This window comes from Gallus gallus, chromosome 12 (assembly GCF_016699485.2).
Source record: "Gallus gallus isolate bGalGal1 chromosome 12, bGalGal1.mat.broiler.GRCg7b, whole genome shotgun sequence".
NCBI lineage: Eukaryota > Metazoa > Chordata > Aves > Galliformes > Phasianidae > Gallus > Gallus gallus.
Genome location: NC_052543.1, coordinates 9,441,976 through 9,462,126, shown reverse-complemented (window position 1 = coordinate 9,462,126; position 20,151 = coordinate 9,441,976). Strand labels below are relative to the sequence as shown.

Below are 20,151 nucleotides of genomic sequence, written 5' to 3'. Positions count from 1 at the left end.
GCTTCTCCTTGTGCAGAAGCAGTATGACTAATCTTCAAAAAATCTGAGAGAGAGAGGGATAGATGTTTTCTTGCAGTCACTGCAGCTGCAGCCAACTGGAGAAAATTTCCATCACAGCATGTACGCGAGAGTTGTACCCTTTGAGATGCAGGATAATTCAACCATGGGAACACAAAGTCCGGGAAAACAAGATCCATGCTTCCACCTCTCTTAAAGTTACTACTTAGGTTTTAATTTACTCATCTGAATTTGGTGGACAGCAGTTCGGGGATGCTTCTTTTGGCTGAAAGAATGTGAATGAGCACCGCATCCCCCGCCTCTGTGGGAGAGCATTTTGGGGGTGGAGGTGCCAATGGGTCATCATCCAGTTGGCCACAGTGCGAAAAGGAGAAGGAGAGAGGATGAGCTGTAATTTTCCTACAGCTTTTCTTATGTTGGACTGAGTAATAGAATTGAATATCTGTTGCCCCGGCTTGATCTGATTAATCCGTAGGTCTTAGTATAGGATGAGGATTGACTTTGTGCCACTGGGTTTGTACCAGTGTCCATTTGTGGAGTTTCCCTTGAAAATACTGGCATATATGTGCCTTTTGAATATTTAACTTGTAATTAATACTCGTGGAAAGCAAAGGTTTAATTAGTTCTGCTGTTTCCATACTTTCTTAAAGTGCACTTCAAATCATATATTTCATTGTGAAATCAGTCATCGCTGCTGTATTTAATAGTTACAGAAGTTGGGTGTTTTTTTCTTAGCGTTTCTTCCACAGGAGACCCCGATCACTTGGTTTAATTTTCAGAATGCAGCGCAGAATAGATTGCAAGCTTTCATTGCAAGTACTCTGTGAATTATTCAAGGAAAATATTATGGATAACTTGGAAGAGGGAATGCGTGCAGGAATTTCATGTCATGCTGGCTAATTGTCCAGTAACAAATGGGGAAACAAAGACTAACTTCATTCATTCCGATTATTTTTTAGAAGTTGTTTGCTGGTAACTTTTTGGGTAGCTGTGCTTGGCAAACCAAATGTTAGTGTGAAGGTCATTCCAGAAATATGGGGCTTTGATTTATTGATTTTTTTTAAACAAAAATGATTGGCTCGTTCCACGAACTGATAGAAAAACTTTGTATGCTTCTGTGGGGCTTTTCTCTAAGGGTGACTCCCAAGCTATACTGATACAGCGCTCTTCCAAAGTGGTCAATATGTAGCACTACAGAGAGATAAGAGGGGCTGCCGCTTTGCCAGAAGCACTGAAAGACTCTGGACATGCATGCTGAACATGCTGGAGCAAAACTCTAGAAAAGTTTAGGGTCTATAAATCACTGCTGGTGGAGCCCGAGAGTGACAGCACTAGCAGAAGCTGTAGCATGGACAGACTTAGGATACTACGTCTCTGCTGCATAACAAATCCTCTTGTACGCTGTAGGCACTGCTGTCCTTATCTCAGCTCCAGTTGGGTCTTGCTGGTGAAGACTGACAAGTCACACTTCTGCATGGAGCTCACTTTATCTTCATCAGGAGGTTGTAGGGCTGAGTCAGCCCTTCTGGGATTTGCACCGGTGGTTCCAGGATGTCTGGGTATTTCAAACCTAAGGCTTAGACCTCTAATCATCCTCTTATCTAAACTGCCTAACATCTGAGTCTGCAAAATTGGGTTGGAAATCTCACACAAACATGCTTTACCCAGTAGCACTTCTGTGTTTATTTGCCAGGGGAGCTTGGGACTACCGATGGGCACAGAAGATTCAGCTTGGAAGCCAATGGTTTAATCGAAGCATTGCATGGAAGGTCCGGTCCTTGGCTGATTGATGGCTTGCTTGCTGACAGCTGGAATGGCTCATTCTTTGGGGCAGAAACCCAGTGGCAGCACTCAGTGAAGCAAGTGTTGAAGTGTTGACCCTTCCTGAGCCGTAAGTCTAGAGGAAACCAGTTATTTTATATTAATTTTTTTTAATCCACTGGGGATGGAAGGAAGAGTTGGTTGCTTCCTTGTACCTTACAAAGAAATAGCCTCATCCCCTCCCCCACCGTCCCTATTGCTGGGTGCAGAAACTGTTCAAATTAACCAATGTTGGGGTTTTTGGTGGGTTTTTCTTTTTTCAACCAAAAAAATCTAAAGGCAAATAGTATGAGGTCCTACAGCAGCCCAGCATCTCTCTGAATCCTTCCCCAAGCAACTTTTTCAACAGCACTTGGCCGCAAAGTCTAGAGAGCTCAGAGATACAAAATTCTTACAGGTTTTATGAGTAGATGGTTGAATGGAGATGACAGAGTAAATTAGCACCTCTATTGCAAAAAGTAGTGTTGTAGTGTTAATTAATTCCTTAACAAACAGCAGAGGATCCTCAGCAGAGGCTGGGTCAAGGGGAGCCAAAGGGCTTTCTGATCTCCCCCAGCTGTGGAGAAGCTCCAGTTAAAACTCTCACTTTATCAGCCATCTCACTGTGCAGTGGCACCTTGAAAAACAAACAAACTGGTTTTATTTGTTCCCCGTCTCTCAGAACTTCTTGCTTATGTGACATCTTCATTGATAACTTATGTGCATGTGGGAGCTCTTCTGTATCTCCTCTTTAGTCTCATTTCTGAAGGAAAGGAATATCCCCTGGCTTAGAGCCACATTGGATGGGGTGATACAACAGAAAGGAAACTTTCCAGTTTTGTCCTCCAGTCAAGAAAGAGGGCTGGTGTAAATAATTCCTCACAAATGAGTGCTTTGATATCTTTGGCTCTTTCAGACTATCTGGGAGTAGATGCTTGATAAATTTCTCATTTTAACTGGTGTAGCAAATCTCTGGAGAAACCAACTGCTGTTTGCTGCACATCTATAGTAGTTAGCCAGATTCCTCTGTTCTGATTTGTCAGATAGAGTGACTGATGATGTTTGTAAATGTAAATTTTAAGTTTCCTCAAATTCTAGTGTGTAAAGCTTCAAAACAGTCATTTTCTATAAACACTGTTGCTTGAAAAAGTCCTGCCACTTGAATATCTGGTGAAGATGAATGCTCATTGCATGCAGAGTTGGCAACGAAGCACCCATCTATAAACATAGAGTTACTATTCATGGAGATTTCTTTTATCCTCTTTCCAGTTGTACAAACACACCACCGCCACCACCCCCGGCAATATTGCATTGTAAATTACCCTCCTTTTAAAAGCCCTCTCCCCTTAGTGCTTTTCATTCAAGAGATGGGAGACAGCCTTGGGCTTGTTGTCTTCAGATCAAATACAAGCTGCAGACTGAGTATTCACCTGAATTATATGAACTTCTGCTGTAGCTATTTACTTGTTGTGATACATTTCCTTTTCTTGATTAACTAAGCTCTGAGAGGGCACATCTGCTTCAGCATTGCCCCCTCAAGGCAGTCCATCAGCCCTCTGTCACATCTTTTTCTCCCACCTTTTCCTTGCCTGATCCTCTATGATCTGTTACAACCCCATGAAGGGCTCCATGCAACGGACGTGAGCAATATTTAGGGAGACGAAGTGCTGCAAATCTATTCTAAGTAGTTATATAGTGCCTCTCTATAGCATCCTATGATGCTCCAAGGTCTGAATGAGCAGTCTGGTCTCTTGACTTCAATGGTGTTCATTCAGCATCTTGGACGCCAGGTCCAGGCTGGTCTGGACCCTGGATACTAATGTGCCAAAGTCCTTAAACATCTTAAATATGTATGTGTATATATCGGACACTGCAACAGGCTGCCCAGAGAGGTGGTGGAGTCACCTTCCCTGGAGGTGTTTAAGAATCATGGAGATGTGGTACTTAGGGACATAGTTTAGTGGGCAATATTGGTGATAGGTGGATGGTTGGACTAGATGATCTTAGAGGTCTTTTCCAATCTTAATGATTCTATGATTCTGTGTTCAGTGCTGTTTTATTAGAAATTGAACCGGACTATGATTTGTGGTTAAAATAAATACAAAGCAATTTATTAGAACACACTCTTAGAGCCACAGAGCCTCTGCAAGGCATTTTCCTCCATTATGCTATCCAAGTACAGGAGGTGTTTACTGTATGGTTTACTACGTGTCATCCAAAACCCCTCCATAAACAGCTGTTGATTTGCACATAGGAACCATGCGAGGGAGAAAGGAGAGCAGGAGCCTTAGGCTGAGGCTTTGATCAGGGCCCTGGGAGTGCAGCGTGCCCCCACCGCCCAGCACACCTCATGCCATTGCCACATCCCATGCCCTGCAGTCCTCGCCCAGCGGTGCTGCTATCTGCCACTGTGTTCTGCTCCCCGGCCCCTCTCGCCCTTTGAAGATTCCCCATTGTTTGGGCTATTAACATACTTTCTGGGTGGATGTTTATCTTTTTTGAAACTTTTACAGCAGGCGCATTGTTAAAGCGAACCCTTCGAAGCTCCTTGCAGGCGAGCACCACCAGCGCCCTTCGGTGAGCGCAGTGCAGCTCTTCCCTTTATTTGATCAGCTTCAAATACCTAACAGTTCTGTAAGTAAACATTTATAGATCAAATCAAAAGCTCGCAGAAGGAAGCACTCTCGATAGATTAGAAGCTAAACTGATCTAAATTAGAAGAGATGCAGAGATAACCTTGCCTGGCTAAAAAGCATATACTATCAGTTGCACGCAGATAATTAAATGAATGAGCCCTTTTCTATTGAACAACTGATGTGCAATTGATAAACTTAATTAATAATTAACTTTTTAATTAAATATCAATTTAAAACAAGTGTGGTAATGTGCCGCTTGCATTTAATTTTGCTGCCTTTTCTTCATTAAAGAAGCGTCATTAGGGTTACAGGTATCTGTTTAAGATGCTTCTGTGCACTGCACAGGGAATAAATGTGTCCGCTAGGCACTTGCCTATGAGGAGATGGCAGTAAACAACAGCACCCAGAGACAAAGCCAGCGTGCAACTTCTGAGAGGCAGCAGGAACTGCAGATAAAAGGCATGTACATCTCGATCCATAGCTTTCTCAGCAGCAGAAGGCCGACCTGTTGTATGCCCTTGTTTGCATAAGAGAGGCTGTGATGGGTATAGAGGAGCTGAGCCCCTGTAGCAGCCCTTTGGGAAGAAGGTCCCTCTCCAGCTTTATGAATGGAGTGGCTTAGTGAAGGCAAGGCTAAGTATCCAGAGCCACGAGTTATTGCCTTGTTTCGGCAAACGATCCTTAATAAGCGAGGGAAAGCTGCGATCTTTTTGCATGCGTCCTCTCACATGATGCCTTAGTGCAATTCCTATTAGTGCTAATGGGGTAATTGGCTCCCCTCAAAGTGAACTCCCTATAATGCATCCACATAACTTGATTTGAGAGTGTAAATCCCATTAGCCTGAATGGCGATCTTCTCTGCCTCTCATTTACCCATTTGATCCTGCAAGCACTAACAGCCGATCTCGTCTCCCTTTGAAAGCGATAAATAGTCATCCGACTTCCTCTAAATGGCTCTCAGCCGCCTTCCAGATCGTTCCTTCCACTGTCCTGCATACAGCAAGGAGCAAGGCAATGTGCAGAAGACAGGAAATTGGGTTTGCAAACTGGGGGAAAAAAGGTGAAAGGCTGCAAGAAATATTTCCACCAACCCTGCGCCTGCTAGCAACAGGAGAAATATTTGAGCGCCTCGCTGAGGATGTAAGAAAATCTTTCCACTGCAGTGAAGGAGGATCTGGGTGAAGATTAAGGGTTGCTATTTTTTTTCTGTTAATGACTTGCTTTGTTTCCAACTGAAAGAAGTTGGTTAGAGGATAAGCCAATGGACCCTACACTGTCTGCCTGCAATGTGGGGCTTGAAGCCAATTGGAAATGACTCTTCAGAAGGTACCATCTTGGACACAGCACCAGACACCTATCCGGTCGGAATACACTGCCAATGAAAGGATGATTTCTTTTCCTGCTCTGCCTCATAAGAGGATATTCTTGCTTCTCCACATGTGAAGGGAAGATGGGTCCCTCCCATGGGGAATGTTACTGCTGGCCATCACTTCCTTTCTGAAAGCCCCATTTGAAAAGGAGGAAATAGTTGGTGGAGGAAGTTCCTGAAAAGGAATCTTTCAAATCCTTATTTTTGTCAGTTTTTTTTTTTTCTTTCAGGGGACACCCAATACGATGGAAATAATTGGCGTGGCTGCCTCAAGTGATGGAAAAAGTACAGAAAACTGCAAGGGGTGTGACAGCAAGAAAACCAGCTTCTTCTCCATTTATTGTACAATATTTATCATCAACCCGTTTTGTATATTTTGCTTTCTTTTGTGTAATCTTATCATCACTGGGGTTGAAAACGATGTGATTTTTCTCCTTTGAGTAGTTGCCAAAAAAGCACTTACGTCGGAGTATTAGTGTATCATTTGGCTAGCACATCACATAATGGTTTTTTTACAGCAAGTATTTAACCATGTTTTCATCCTGTGGGAAAGAATGATGGGTCTGTTTTGTAAAAATAAGACCTTGTGGCAATGTGGACATGCAAGAGATAGAAACATAATGCAACAAATTAGTTTCAACACACAGAAATGAGGTAGTCCAGGCTCCATATACATTCAGCAGTGCTGGTTTTTCTCTCTCCTTTGTCTCTACTTTTGTCTCTTCTTTTGAAATGCGTTGCCTGATTTTATGGGAAAACTTTGCAAGCAGAACCTATTAGAATTCAACCAGCCACCTACCTGGTTTGGGTACGCAAGCATATGTTCTTTGCATACATGCAGGTAAAACAGTGTTTATGAGAACGTGTGAGAGAGGGACAAGTTAGGGGTGCCATGCAGATATGATCAAATTCATCCATTCTGCATGATTCGATGCAAGCTCGTGGTGTTATATCAAGAAGCAAATTAGGTTTATTATATGCTGAGAAGATGCTTTGGTTTTTAGTGATGGTATTGTGAAGTAGGAGAAATTTGATCTAATGTCATCACAGAAAATGAAGACCTGGAGCAAAAAATAATTTGTCTTTAGGTACTTCGGAAATAATCAAACAGTTCATCATTACAGTTTCAAGTGATCCCATCAACTCTTTTCCAAATAGCAGCTAAGTGAATTTCTATTATAACCTGAAACCCACCATTAATTTGAAAACCATCCGTGCCGCGATTCACGTCTTTCCAATCTGTGTGTTTTATAACCTGCCCAGAATAACAGTCGTGCTCACCTCCATTGAGAGGGGAAAAAATATGTTTAGAAATGGGAGAACTTTATTCTTTTTAGTGAAGTATCCCAGTGAGCTGCGACTTTCTTGTCCTTCATATGTAAAAATTCATCAGGCTCTCTCTGTTTTCACAGAGTAACTATAATCTGTTTGATGTCCACCTTCCCTCTTCCTACCAGCTGCTTACCCTTTTCTGCAGTTGCATGCACATTCGTATTTTGTCATGTCTGAATTCAGACCCACAGTCTGGAAATGCCATGTACGTGCCTAAATGTACTTATGTGAGAAGTGGAGTTAAGCATATGGCTACATGATTTCTATGTTAAAAAAAAATGCCATTCAGTAAATTTATTGGGGTTTTATAATGAGTTATCATCAGTAGTTGCACTAAAATACAACTTGGGGAAAAAAAAAATCCATTGCAAAGGCTTTGTGACAGAGTGGGCTTTTTGTATGTCTTTTATTTGCTTGCTAATTTACAACATTCCATAATTCTGGCCCTTCTAAAAACATCTACGAATTGTTCTCCAAAAGCCTTTCATCCTGGAAGGTGCTGGACAGTCACAGAGTCTGATGTGAGGCAGGGTGCTCGGAACCTGCCCTTCGGGTGTGCGAGTCGCTCCTTTGAACCATCGGGTTTTATGGTAGCAGGAGCACACCTAAGGGGGGTTTCTCCAGGCTGCGTTAGTGCTTCGGGACAGGGACTGTCCTGTTTTTCAAAACAGGAAAGCCCCTGTTGCATAATGCCGCCCTGTTGTACTACAATAACAAGTCATTAGAAAATAGAGGTGGGAGAGAGAGATGAAGGCTATCCCGTTGTGCCTACAGTCCTGCTAAGGAGGGTGCACCCAGTGGCGCAGCAGTATTTTTCTAACCAGTTTGTTTTCCCAACCGGTTTGCTCTCCTAACCAATTTTGCTCTCATAGTGAGTAGAGCTTCACCTTTCTTGTGCTGTAAGAAGAGTGATTAAAGGCAGCTGAGAGAAGGTGAGTCAACAGTGACTAAAGACCATGCATAAATTCCTAACGAATGGCTAGCCGGGGAGATAAACAGCAGAAACATGAAGCAGCCTTACTATACTTTGAGTAACACTTTATCTTCATGGAAACGTCACCACTGTGTTATATCATTTCCTCTCCAGATATGGCAGTGGAAGTGCAAGACCTTCCCATAATGGGGCATAAGGTGATTGGGATGTTTTTCATGGCTGCCTTGGGAGTGCCATCAGCCATAACAGAGCAAGAACTTGGGTCAAGGAGAAGAGCTAATAAATGACCTTTGCAATAGTGTAATCAAGTCAAGCCCACCAAAAAATGATAGGTGAGGCAAGAGTTTGCTCAGGAGCTGAGTCCTTCCCGCAGGGCATAACCGGGCAGTCAGCTAGATAGGAGCAAACTTGCAACACTGGATTTTTTTGGAGGGCTTGTGTTATCCTCGATAAAAATCTCTTTGGTATTTGGGGCAGAATGGCTCTGCTGGATGCTCCATCCAGCTCTTTCCATTACCTTTGCAAGTATTTTCATTGCCACTCTGCCAAAATCATGGTGTTTAGTTATCCTTGCTTCAAATAAAGTGCTCTGGTCTAAATGCATCTCCTTGAACTTGGGGGTGTCCTTCTCTTCTGCAGGGTCAGATCCTGCACAAATCCCAAATGCACATGGCACAAATGCAGCAGCGAGCATTGTCACAGGTCTGCACGCATCTAGCATTCCTTGTGAAAGGCTCCAAAGTAGATGTCTTGTGCAGAAAAAAAGTTTAAACAAAACTTAAGTTTCTAGAAAATCTTTTTGTATTATTTCTCTTAGAGAAAGAAAATCTTTCCTCCCATGATGAATTCTAATTAATTTTTGGGAAATATGTTTTTTTGCAAGGTCTTACAATATGACAGGAATCAAAGGACTACACAGAGCCTTGTGTTAAATCAGAGATTTAACAGAAAGATTTGTTTTCTTATTTAATGTGACTTTTTGAGCTTAAAGATTTGAATGTTCCATTTCTTTTTTTTTTTTTTTCCCCTAAAAGAGTTTATCTTACTGTCTGAAATATTTTGTGAACCTTGCTTTTTTACTACTGTAGAGGGTATCTTTCAGGTAAGTTCTTGTTTCTTGCATTTCTATTTTACAGTTATAGGGATGTAAGAGAAGGAACATGCGTTTTCATGAAATAATCATCTGACATGAACTTATGGTAAATGTATTTGCTCTGCCTGTTTCCTGTTTGTATTGACTTTCCATGAATTTCCTGGCACACGTACAGATGAGTATATATAGGAATACGGCTGGCAACAGATACATGCAGCTAATGGTGGAAAATGGTCAGGGGTAGGGGTCATTTTCAAGCTCTCTTTAGTGTCTTTCCCTATAATTTTTTTGACTAAGAAGGTATACACAGTCATCTGACAGGTACGGTCACTTAAAGCCAGATGTAATTTCTGTTTTTCCGATGACAAATGCTGCGATGAATGATGCCAGTAACAAAAATTAGTTGCAGAAAATTAAAAAAAGATATCCAAAGCCACTGCAGACTCCTTACTGGCTGTTTGCAGGGTGAAAACAAAATTCATTAAATAAATAATTTGATCCAAATGATTTGTCCGGTCGTTGGTGGGGCTAACAGAATGTCTGGGCTTGTCTAGCAGTTTGGTTAGTTACAGAGATGAGGAACGTGATACAGAAATATGGTTTTTTAGAAAGCTGCTCTCTTCTTGGCTGGGAAGGAAGCACCAGCACTGTATCGTGAGACCTTTCCCAGTCCAGACTTAGAATGCAACCATTCAGTTAGAAGAAAATGGTACTAAGAAGGAGGTGGGCCAGTGTGTCTTGGTGTTGATCCCATCACTAGAATACTGAAGCGCAAAATTGGAACACGACTGTAGGAATGGTTGAGGAACATTTCCATGTAGGTTGAATAAACTGTGCTCATCTTTGGCCCCACTCTATAACATGGAAATCAGAGTGGTTTTGGAATATGCATTTGGAAAACCAGGTGCAGCATGGATCCAGTTTTTGTTTCATCCAAATGAGTGGATCTTTGAGAGTACAGATTTAACAGAAATGGGTTTGGCCAACAATGAGAGCAGGCCAGTAAATTCCACCAGTACCAAGAAACTTCCCCGGCCTTACATATAGTTCAGAACCATCTCCAAACTCAGGGACCCCCTTGGCTATGGGTTTTATGTGTCACAAAGGCTGGCTCTGACAAACATTTTTAGAATCACCATCTGTCAGCTTTTCCTTCAGGGATCCCCATTTACAATAGCTTGTATCCAGGCCATGTGCAAATCCCACTGGGCTGAAACTTGGCCCTGTACTAGGTTGGCCTGGATGCAATTAGCAAACACAAAATTTATTCAATTTAGTTTGGCCAAAAATATAAGATTCTTTTGTTTGCAGATGCTGAAGTTGAGATGCCTTTCCAAACTTATCAAGGACAAGAGAACCGTTTTGGAGAAAATAAGAGCCAACCCCAAAGTCATCCTAGAATTCAAGTTGAACTGCAAACCTAAGCACCAAATCATTTGTGAAGCTCAGAAATTGAGTCCATTTTTTAAAATTTCTTTAATTTTCATTACTGTCTCTGAAATTCATTGTTCTAGTTGAGCTCTATACAGAAACATTGGAAGAGGACACCCAGCACTCACAGCATCCAGCGGGAGCAGCAGGAAGCATCAGATATTGCTGGGGAATTCTTCAGTTCCAGAAGTTTTGGAGAAACGTCTGATCCAAATTCTGGAGTGGAGGTTAGAACTCATGGCAGCACCTCTAAACAGCTTTGGGCTGGAGATCTTGTGAGATCAGGATCTGTCCCTCTTGATTGTCCATCCAAGCCCTCCATTTTTCAGGCCTTATCTGTCCGACTCTAGCATGACAGACCTCATGGTGCCTGATTAATCTGTCTCAGAAAGATGAAGGGCTGAATCAATCCTTCAGCATTCGCATCTTTGTTTCCCAGCTCCCACAAAGGCACCAGACCACTTAATTTATTCCCATCATCTGTGCAGGTACTCTGTGATTATAAAACAGAATTCATGTCTAGGACACAGACTTTCTTTGAGCACTTTTAACCCTTCACCACCCATCAATCACAGTGAGCTCTGGTGTCATACAATCACTAAAGTTGGAAAAGACCTCTAAGATCATCCAGTCCAACCGTCCACCTTCCACCGATATTGCCCACTAAACCATGTCCCAAGCCATTAGCCCTGATCCAGGTATGTGCCATGCCTCCGTCTGAGTTGAGCGGCGGGATGAGAAGATAAAGGTGAGATCCTCTGCACATACCTAGCAGCAAGGAGGCCTGAGGCCAACAGTTAATGCCGTGCAGGAAGAAGTTCACATAGGCCTTGATCAGCGTGGTGTAAAATATTTGCAGGTGTTGCCTCCCCCAGGTTACTTTACTCCGAGAAGTAACACTGGAACATTATATATATTTTTTACTAATTAAGGGGAAGCTGCCCCCAACACCTCCAACAATGTGAAGACCCAGAGGTGCTGGTGATGTTGGGTAACCCTTTCCCCATGTCTCCCAGCCATTCCCACTGCTGGTGGATAGGCGCAGATAGGGTGCAATGAAGCCACCAGCACCCTCCGCTGCTGCAGGTTAGTTAGTATGCTGGGGCTGTGCGGTTCCTCTGCCATCTTCATTCACCTTAGAAATGTGGAGTTTGAATGGTTTATCTCTATTAATCACCAGCTCAAAAAGCTTTGTGCACCAAGGGCCACAGATAATTAACTTCACTATACTGCTTGTCTTATCAGTATCAACCTCTTGTCCTCCTGTGAAATAGTTAAAACCATCAGCCCCTTTTTACTTTTCCATTTAACTCTAATGCTTTAACACTGATGTTCTAAATGGCCCTGCGATTCATACTTATTAGACAAACCTTTCTTTCTGCATCTCTTATATTTTTTGATAATTGGCCATGTACGTTTCTAAGGGGCTCAACAGCTTTTCATGCCACTATACTAATAATTAAAGGTTTCTCACAGCCTTTCAGATTTCTCTTTACCTTCTTTTCTTTGATAAGTATAATTTGCTGTTTAATTTAGGGGCGGGGTGGGGGTGAGGAAAAGGAGTGAGAGGCTGACTAAATAGGAAAATATTTTGTTTAACAAAATTCACTAATTTTCAACAAATCTCCATTGCTTCCTCATTTTTGTCACTCCTCTTGCTGGAGACACCCTCCCTCCTGCACTGCAAAGAGAGAAGTGGGGAGGCACGAGATGAGAGCTCCGTTCTTGCAGTGCTGCTTGGTTTAGCCCTTTGCTGTCCTCATGTCCTTATCCCCATTGCTCCTGTCACTCCAAGGAGCTCATCTGGGACCAAGCCCTCGTGCAGTGGAGCTGGGTTCCAGCTTTTCATCTCCCAGGTTGCTTTCAAGAGGCTTTCTTAGCTCCATCAATCTGCCATTCAGTTCCCACATCCTATTTAGTGTGGGCTAAATCAGGGTGTTTGTGCAACTGATGCTTATGCTGTTCAGAAGTTTTGCTCCATTTCATGGGGTTTTGTCTCCTGCCCGTCTCTCCCTGTTCTTGAGGGCTTTCTTTCTTCTCCCATTTGCATTACTGGAGTTTTTCCCTTTTATTTCACTTGGTTTTGCGTATGTTTGTTTTAATCCAAATTCTCCAGTTCTCAAACTAATATCTTCTCTCTTCTGTCTTTAAGGTTCTTTCATTTAATTTCTTCTATTGTTCCTGCACAGGGAACCTGCTGGGGAGAGTGATGTGCTGGAGCTATCCTTGTCCCAAGCAATAGAGCCATCCCATGTTGAGAACAGCCCCAAGAGCATGATCCTGCACCCATGAAGAACACAAGGACAAAGAGGTTTTGGATCTGTTAGCACCACTCCTGGGTGAGTACCACCACACCAATGGAGGGAAGGCACTGAGTCTGGGTCAACCCTGTTACTGTTTGTCATCTCTGCTTGCCCAGATGTTGCCTACTTTGAGAGAGTTGTTTAAGGGCTCATGAAAACAGGGGCACAGAGGAGGACTGGGTCTGGTGCAGTGACAGTGCTGCTGTCTCCATTCAGACAGGTGAGGCCACCTGAGCTCAGAAGACCTGATGACTTTAGTCTTCCATAAAACTACTCTGAAAACTGGTACTCAACAGCTCCCATTCTAATTTTTAAATGAATTCACCCCAGCTCCCTACCTCTTTCCATGCACGTAGGTTCAACAAGCGTTAATGCTCATGTAGGACGTGTGCTTTGAGTGACATGGTTTAGTGGGCACGGTGTGGGTGTGTTGATGGTTGGACTGGATGATCTCAGTGGTCTTTTCCAACCTTGACAATTCTATAGCGTACACTTTTAAACCCCAGTTCCTGGAGTCATGCAATGGGAGGCTCTTTAGCTTTCCTTCAAAAGAAAACATTTACATAGTTTTGCAGAGAAGGATGCATGTGTGACCCCAGTGCTCTGAAGTGCTTACACAAACATCCAATGCAGTTTTTTAAGGCTTGTGATTTTTACACTACCTCTTGAAGTGAGGAGGAGGTGGGAGCAGAGGGAAGAGCCGATCATAAATTTTTCCTGTTGGAGATGGGCAGCGTGGTGTTGTGCTCCTCCAGTTAACACACAGCGACCGTTTCTTATCAGCTCCGGAGCTGAATTGCAAAACAAGTTCATGCAGAAGTCATTCCATTTGCTTTTTTTTTTTTTTTTTTTAAGCAAAGAATTCACACAACCTGTGATCTGTTCTGGGTTTATTCTCCAGTAGGGGAGAAGAAAAAGACCGGTGATGCCTCTGTAGTGAATAATTCATCCCATCCTCTTTGCTGGGTGCTAAGTGACCCCTTTGCTTAGCTTTCGCTCAGGCTGGGGAGGAGAGCAGGACGTCTCCCGTATCTCCGTTAGCTGCTGGGGGTTAATAGGGGCATTCAACACACACATGCAGGCTCTAAACAGGGTCAGGGGGCAGCCAGCACATTGCGACCTGAAATCTGACAGCTTTTACTCATTCCAGGTTAGGTGACCCCATCACTCTCCGGGTAACAGCCTTGCCCGGTGCCCAGTGTGGGCATCTTACACAGCACAGTGTCTCGAGGTGTTTCTCCTCCTTCCCCGTTGTCTGTCTCCCTCCACCACTTTGTCACCCCGATGCGGGTGAGTCCCTACTTTCCTCCTCCTTCTCCCTAGTTGGTCCATTCGTCATTTTCTCTCAGTAGTCCATCCTCCTTTCTCTCCGAGTTCTTCTGTCTCTTGTTTCTCCCTCCTTTCTCTCTCTTTCGTTTTTCCCCCCTAGTGTCGGAACTTCTTTCTTTGATTCCCCCCCTCCACCTCCCACCCTTTATAGTGCTGTTATCTGTGATTTTGGCAAAGAGCACATTTATTGGGGAGGAATATCCCCATGGCAACGCAGCAGATGGTGACTTTTGATTAGCTTGGCTTTTTTTTTTTCCCCCGACTGCCAAATCACAATCCGTCTTTGAAATTAAATCAGGCTGTGATAGCATCAGTTGTTCTGGAGAGGGGACGAGAGAGAAACAAGACTGAAGTATTACAGCGGGAGCCAGGATGTAATGCAAATTCGTGTTTTTTAACCCCAGCAATAAAACCCCCTGTTCATTCCGGGAGCAGAAGGAACCACAAGAGAGGGAATAATAAAACTTAAAAAAATATATAAGATTTTTTTTTTTAATGTTATCACCCCACATGGGCTCCTCACTCTGACCACAGCGGTGTGTTTGTCTCTGTAACACTGATGTCACCGGAGCTGCTGGGCCTAATCCTGTGGCTGTTTAAATACTGTTGAGAGTTTTCCTCTTGTCATGGGTGGTGGGGGCAGGCCGGGTTCTCAGCTGAGCTACTGGAGTGACTATTTATTAATGGGGTGCGGCATCCCAAGTGGGAAGGAAAGCATTAGCAAGCAGCTCCTGGAGGGCAGTGGAGGAGGGAGGCAAGGGGAATTCAGGATAACACGGGGAAGTGGAGCAGCTGGAGAGGGCGGATGGCATTGGCGAGCCAAGATGTTGAGTGATCAAGGGCATGGGAAAGTGAGGAGCTGTCTGAAATGGCACCAGGGAGGTCTGAGCCTGGGGAAGGAAGGGTGCAAAGCTGTTGCCAGCCACGAAGAGAAAGTTACAGGGCATAGCTCCATGGAAGATGGGAAAGCAGATACCAGAGTCAAACAGTAAGGAACTTTCTTGAACGCTTCAGAAGTGGGTGGTATTCAAGATCCATGAGCTCTTTTGCCTGGTGCCTTCTGGAGGGTGACCAAAGGTGAACGCAATTGAGTGCTAATCATAGCCAAACATAAAGGAGGGCTTGAAAATGAAAGCTGCAGAGAGGAGATGACTAATGGCACAGCCATTTCGTGGGAACTGACGCGGTGTCTCGGGCTGCGAGTCGCCGGGCTGCTATCTCCAATTACCCACGCAGGAGTTTAGAAAGCGGTTCTCTAGTCTTAGTGCTGGCTCTTGTGGAGGAAGGGAGGTTAGTAGTAATGACTGAGGGTAAATAAAGGGCCACGTCCAGTCTTGGAGGAGTTTCATCAGAAACAAAGTGCTTTTTCTATCTGGGGGTACGGTATGCACGTTTTCTGGTACTGTGGAGAGCAGCCACACATGAGCAAAAGATGCGTCTCCTGGAAAAGCTCTGATCTTAATGTAGGATTCAAATCTGTGCCTGTCTGATCTGCAGAATCTCTGCATATATGGCGTTGTCCGGTTAAGAGAAATAATTGAGGTCTTCCCACTTCTTCCTGATAAGCACCCCATGCTCTCCTGCTTGCTAGGAGCTCTGGGCCACCACCACATCCCTCCCACTGCTTTGTCAGTCCAACCAGTGCTTTTTCCTGCTGTGCTGCAGGGGACTCTGCAGGCTGTCTTAAGTTCTTCCAGGATAAGCCTTCCGGCCAACAGATAAAATTTTGCTGCAGATGTTGCTTCTGCTGGAGAGCTCAGTTCAGGAACATTTTGTGTACGCCTTGCGTTACATCTGATGTTCTTTGAGGAGCAGATAAGATTTGGGTGCAGGAGATAAGTCAGGTAGAGATGCTGCTGTACCTTAATTGCCAGGAGATATCTCAGGGCCGGATCCTTCCCTGTGAGATGCAGGCTCAGGGGAGAGCTCCAGCCTGAAGGGGCTCACACGTTGGTGGAGAGCATGGGAGAAGTGTTTCATGAGCAGAGTGAGATCTAAACCTCTTACTGAATCTCAGGGGATGTTCAACCCAAGTTCCGTTTTGTTTAGAAGTTAATCCTAGATTAGACAAGAGTTTGTGGATGCTGGGCGTTGTTTCTTGCATTGGTCAGACAGCCACCACCCAAATGGCTGAACTTCTTGCCCTGGGCACCTTGCCAGTGACTGTCTGCCCTCAAATCTCTTTCCCTTGTCCATCCCCCAATGCCCTGCACATGTACTTTGCAACCACGCTCTTCTCTTCCTCCCTGGCTGGCATCTGTAGGAACCACTTTGCCCCACGGCACTACTGTGCCTGAGCTGCTGATCCCTGACGGTGTGCGAGAAGGCTGAGAGTCAGCGCTGCCCTCCATCCTGCCCCCAGAGCCCATCCCATCAACATGGCGTGCGTGTCCCCAGCGGTCCCAGCACGAGCCTGGCATCTGCAGGGCTGCAATCCAGGCTCGTGGAGCTGCACAAAACAAACCGGCTGTGACACCGCCGCAGCGTGCTCGAGCCTCTCCGGCTTGACACCACATCGTTATATATTGATGCCATGACACCAGAGCTCAAAATAGCATCAGGACAATTTGATTTCCTGCAGATCTCAGGATGGGGTCATAAAAACGGAGACTGTTCTGGAGAAATAGGATAGGGTGGAAATGTTTGTAGTGACATCACAGCCGCTTCCATGCCAATGGCCTCCTACTGCTGCAAACATGTGATTGTGATTTTGTTGCACGCTCCATCAGAAGAGAGCCAGGCTGGCCAGGGAGGGAGGAGAAGGGACGGAAATATTCAGTTCTTGTATCTTGATTCAAATATCTGACAATAGCTTTGCAGCCCTGGGGTGCTGAGTGATCAGGAGTGGGGCCACGGAGCTGCTGCCAGATTAGGGGGCTGCAGAATATAACCGGAGGCTGAATACGGACCTTTGGCTTTGTGGTGGAGGATGCTGCTCTGCACTGGGGTGCTTTGTTGGAGAGTTGGGTGGTCTCATGCTCGCTCTTCCCTACTCGTCCCTGTTTTGTCAAATGTCACTCTTCTTGGCAAGAACCATCTTCAGGCCAGAAATATGGCTGCAAAAGCCACTGCATAGCTGTTGTCTTTAGGGGTTTCTGTTATGGAGAAGAAAATATCTCAGTCCTGGAGCTTCACCCACAAAGCAAGGAATGGCAGCAAGGAGATTTAAGTAGGTGGGGATAAGAGGGGGAAGAAAGGAGAAAAGAGATGGGGAGAGAAGCAGAAGTCAGCCCAGGAGACAAAACCTTGCAGGAGAAAAACTCATTTGTGGACCCCACAAAAGGCTCTGACGACTGCAGAGCCCAGCTCAGAGCTGGGGGCACGGGAGAGTGAAGAGATCCAGCTAATGCACCCGTCCATCAGATTAGGCTGTCAGAAAACCCAACCACTTCCATCACTGTCTGAGGAGAGAGACTCACTCCCCGCTTAATGTGATCGCAGTCCTGTTGTTGCCACTCCAGGGAGAGGGGCCACCGCCACCGCAGTGTGCAGCAGGCTGTGAGTTTAAAATCCTATTAGGCAGAGACTAACAGTTGCAAAAAGAAAGCAGGTATCCCCTAGTGGGGATTTAAAGATGTTTAGACATAATTGGATTTTCCAAGCAGATGTCATTATTGTTAAACAGTTGCCCACTTGATATGTTCAAGTTGTTGGCTGTAATTGCTAAAATTAGCAGGTCTGCATAGAGCAAAGGTCAGTTGGTTAATATTGTGATTTAGTATTTTATGAAGTAATTCCAAATGCTTTTATGTATGTTTTTGTTTTTGCAGTCTAAGCCCACATTAAAGTAGTTGTGGGGCCTGCTAATAAAATAATGACTCAGCCTCTCCGAGCCGGCTGCTGGCCGGGCTCGAGCTGCCTCTGCTATGTGCTCTTCCCATTGCTCTTCAGCAGGAGCCTGCAAACTGCTCCTGCCCCCATACGCTGTGTTCAAGCAGAGCTCGTTCTCAACCAGCCCATTACCAGCTGAGCAAAGGCTCTGCTGTCACAGCTTGTGGTCTTCGTTGTGGACCAGCTGTGTGTGCAAGCTCACCAGGGAGAGTCCCAGAACGTGGCTTTTTACGGGGACAATGCGGTTCTGGGAGAGCCTGTCCCTTGCACAAGCAAATGATTTCTTCCAAGGCCAACACAGGCACAAGCCATTTCCACAGGTGGTTTGGGCACACGTGGCAGATTTCTCACTATTGCAGCAATGTGGGCCATAGCAAGTGCAGTCCAACCTGCTTTCTTACCACCAACCATTTATGGCTGTCTCTCCCACCCTCTCTCTCTCTCTTTTTCCCCTTTCTTTTCTCATTTTTTTAATCTCCACTCCTTTACTTGCAGGAAGTGCTGAGAGCCGTATGCCCTGCAGTGCACAAGGAGCGGTGGAAGATCTGCATTCCTCCTGGACCCAGCACTTACTGGGTGAGCAAACTGGGTCTCTTCCCCACCCATGTTCCCATAGTCTGAAGAGCAAGTTTTGGTGTGTGCAGCTGCCAGAGCTGCCACAGGAGCTCTCTGCTGCTGCAAGAGGTAATGGGAATGTTCTGAGTGAGGGATAGGAAAAGGAAGCGCTCTCTCTTAGATGCTGTCCTAAATAATGATACAGCAACCCAAGCAGACTGGGTCTAGGATATGTGTAGATCTGCCTGTTTTGATCACCGATCAAGACATCGTGATGGACATGTGCCAAAATATCAGGTTAGGGACAAGACTGAAGCAAAGATTTAGCCCAGCAAGCTGAAAATGTTAGGGGCTGGGAATTCAACTCTGGTCCAGATTTCAAAACATGCTATTTTGATCAAAGACCATTTCAGTTTCCGATCCAAAATGTGCTTTTTTGTTTAATAAACCCTTGAACTTCCTCCAAAGTGACATAAGGTAAATTCAAATGGCCATCTCACGTAGTGAGCACAGAGAATATTGGTAGAAATAAGTATTTGTGTTCGCTCTGCCCAGAATAATAATCTGTGTGCACCAAACCCACAAATTCTTTGCAGTCTCCAGGGCTCCAGTGCCTGCAGGGCTCCTTCTGGCTCCCAAACCATGTAGGAGCAGCAGACTGGGATTTTACCACTGACTGTCCTTACTCCCATCACTGCTGGCTTCCTTCTGCAAGCCCAGCAAGCCCTTAGGCATCCACTTGCCTCTCAGTGTTGTGTCCTTTTCTTATGGGACAGGGACCCACAGGGACTTGAAAGCCCTTAACACAACAAATTCAGCTTTGTTCAGTTTCTTTTCCAAGCTGGGCATGGCATCAGTTTGCAAAGGATGGCAATTTGCGCTGTGTTTTTCCTTTCAGAAGTAAAAGGTTTCTATCAAGTGGCTGCAGTATTCTGGCTAATTTAACTTAGCATTGGGAGACCTTTATGTATATCACTGCTTTGCAGCCTCCTTCAAAGCACAGGAGCCTGTTATTCCCATTTCGCTGCAGAGGAAACAGATGCAAAGACCTGCCCAAATGCAGGCAGCAATTACAATCTGGATTAGAGTGAAAATGTCCCTGAAAACCAGTTCCACTCTCCAGGGAGACATCAGTGGGCAGGGCAAGCAGGGAAACTCAAGGGGATGTAGTGTAGGACTGAAAATAAAGCGTGTGAGATTTTAAATGCCTAAGGTGATCTGGCCAAGCAAGAAACAAGGCTCTGTGGTTCATGTCAACACAAGGGGAGGGCAGAAACATGGGGAGAGCGTTCCTCAGCTCAGTGGAGGACGAAAGCAGCATGCTGCCAGGCTGTGCAAGAAATGCATTGTGAGCTGGCTCTAGCAGCTGTGAGCAAGACAATGAGGATGGTAAAGCACCATCGAGCTCCCCACATTCAGCTTTGCACAAAGAGGGAGCTAAATTCAGCCCCCTGGATTCTGTTTGCTCATGGTTTGAATTTAGCTGGCTTTGTCTGAACAACTCCAACAAGAAAGGGACC

The 20,151-nt window shown here is 44.9% G+C and overlaps 1 long non-coding RNA gene across 7 annotated transcripts in view; it reads left to right on the top strand.

Annotated features, from left to right (window-relative positions):
• Positions 1-20,151, top strand: part of LOC101750361 — a 115,651-nt gene that overhangs the window by 63,845 nt on the left and 31,655 nt on the right. For all 7 annotated transcript variants that reach the window (XR_005839218.2, XR_005839221.2, XR_006931289.1 and 4 more), the window contains 3 exons: positions 1,712-10,840; positions 12,803-12,952; positions 18,572-18,652. This is a non-coding gene — a long non-coding RNA (uncharacterized LOC101750361). The remainder of the gene's footprint in view (positions 1-1,711; positions 10,841-12,802; positions 12,953-18,571; positions 18,653-20,151) is intronic.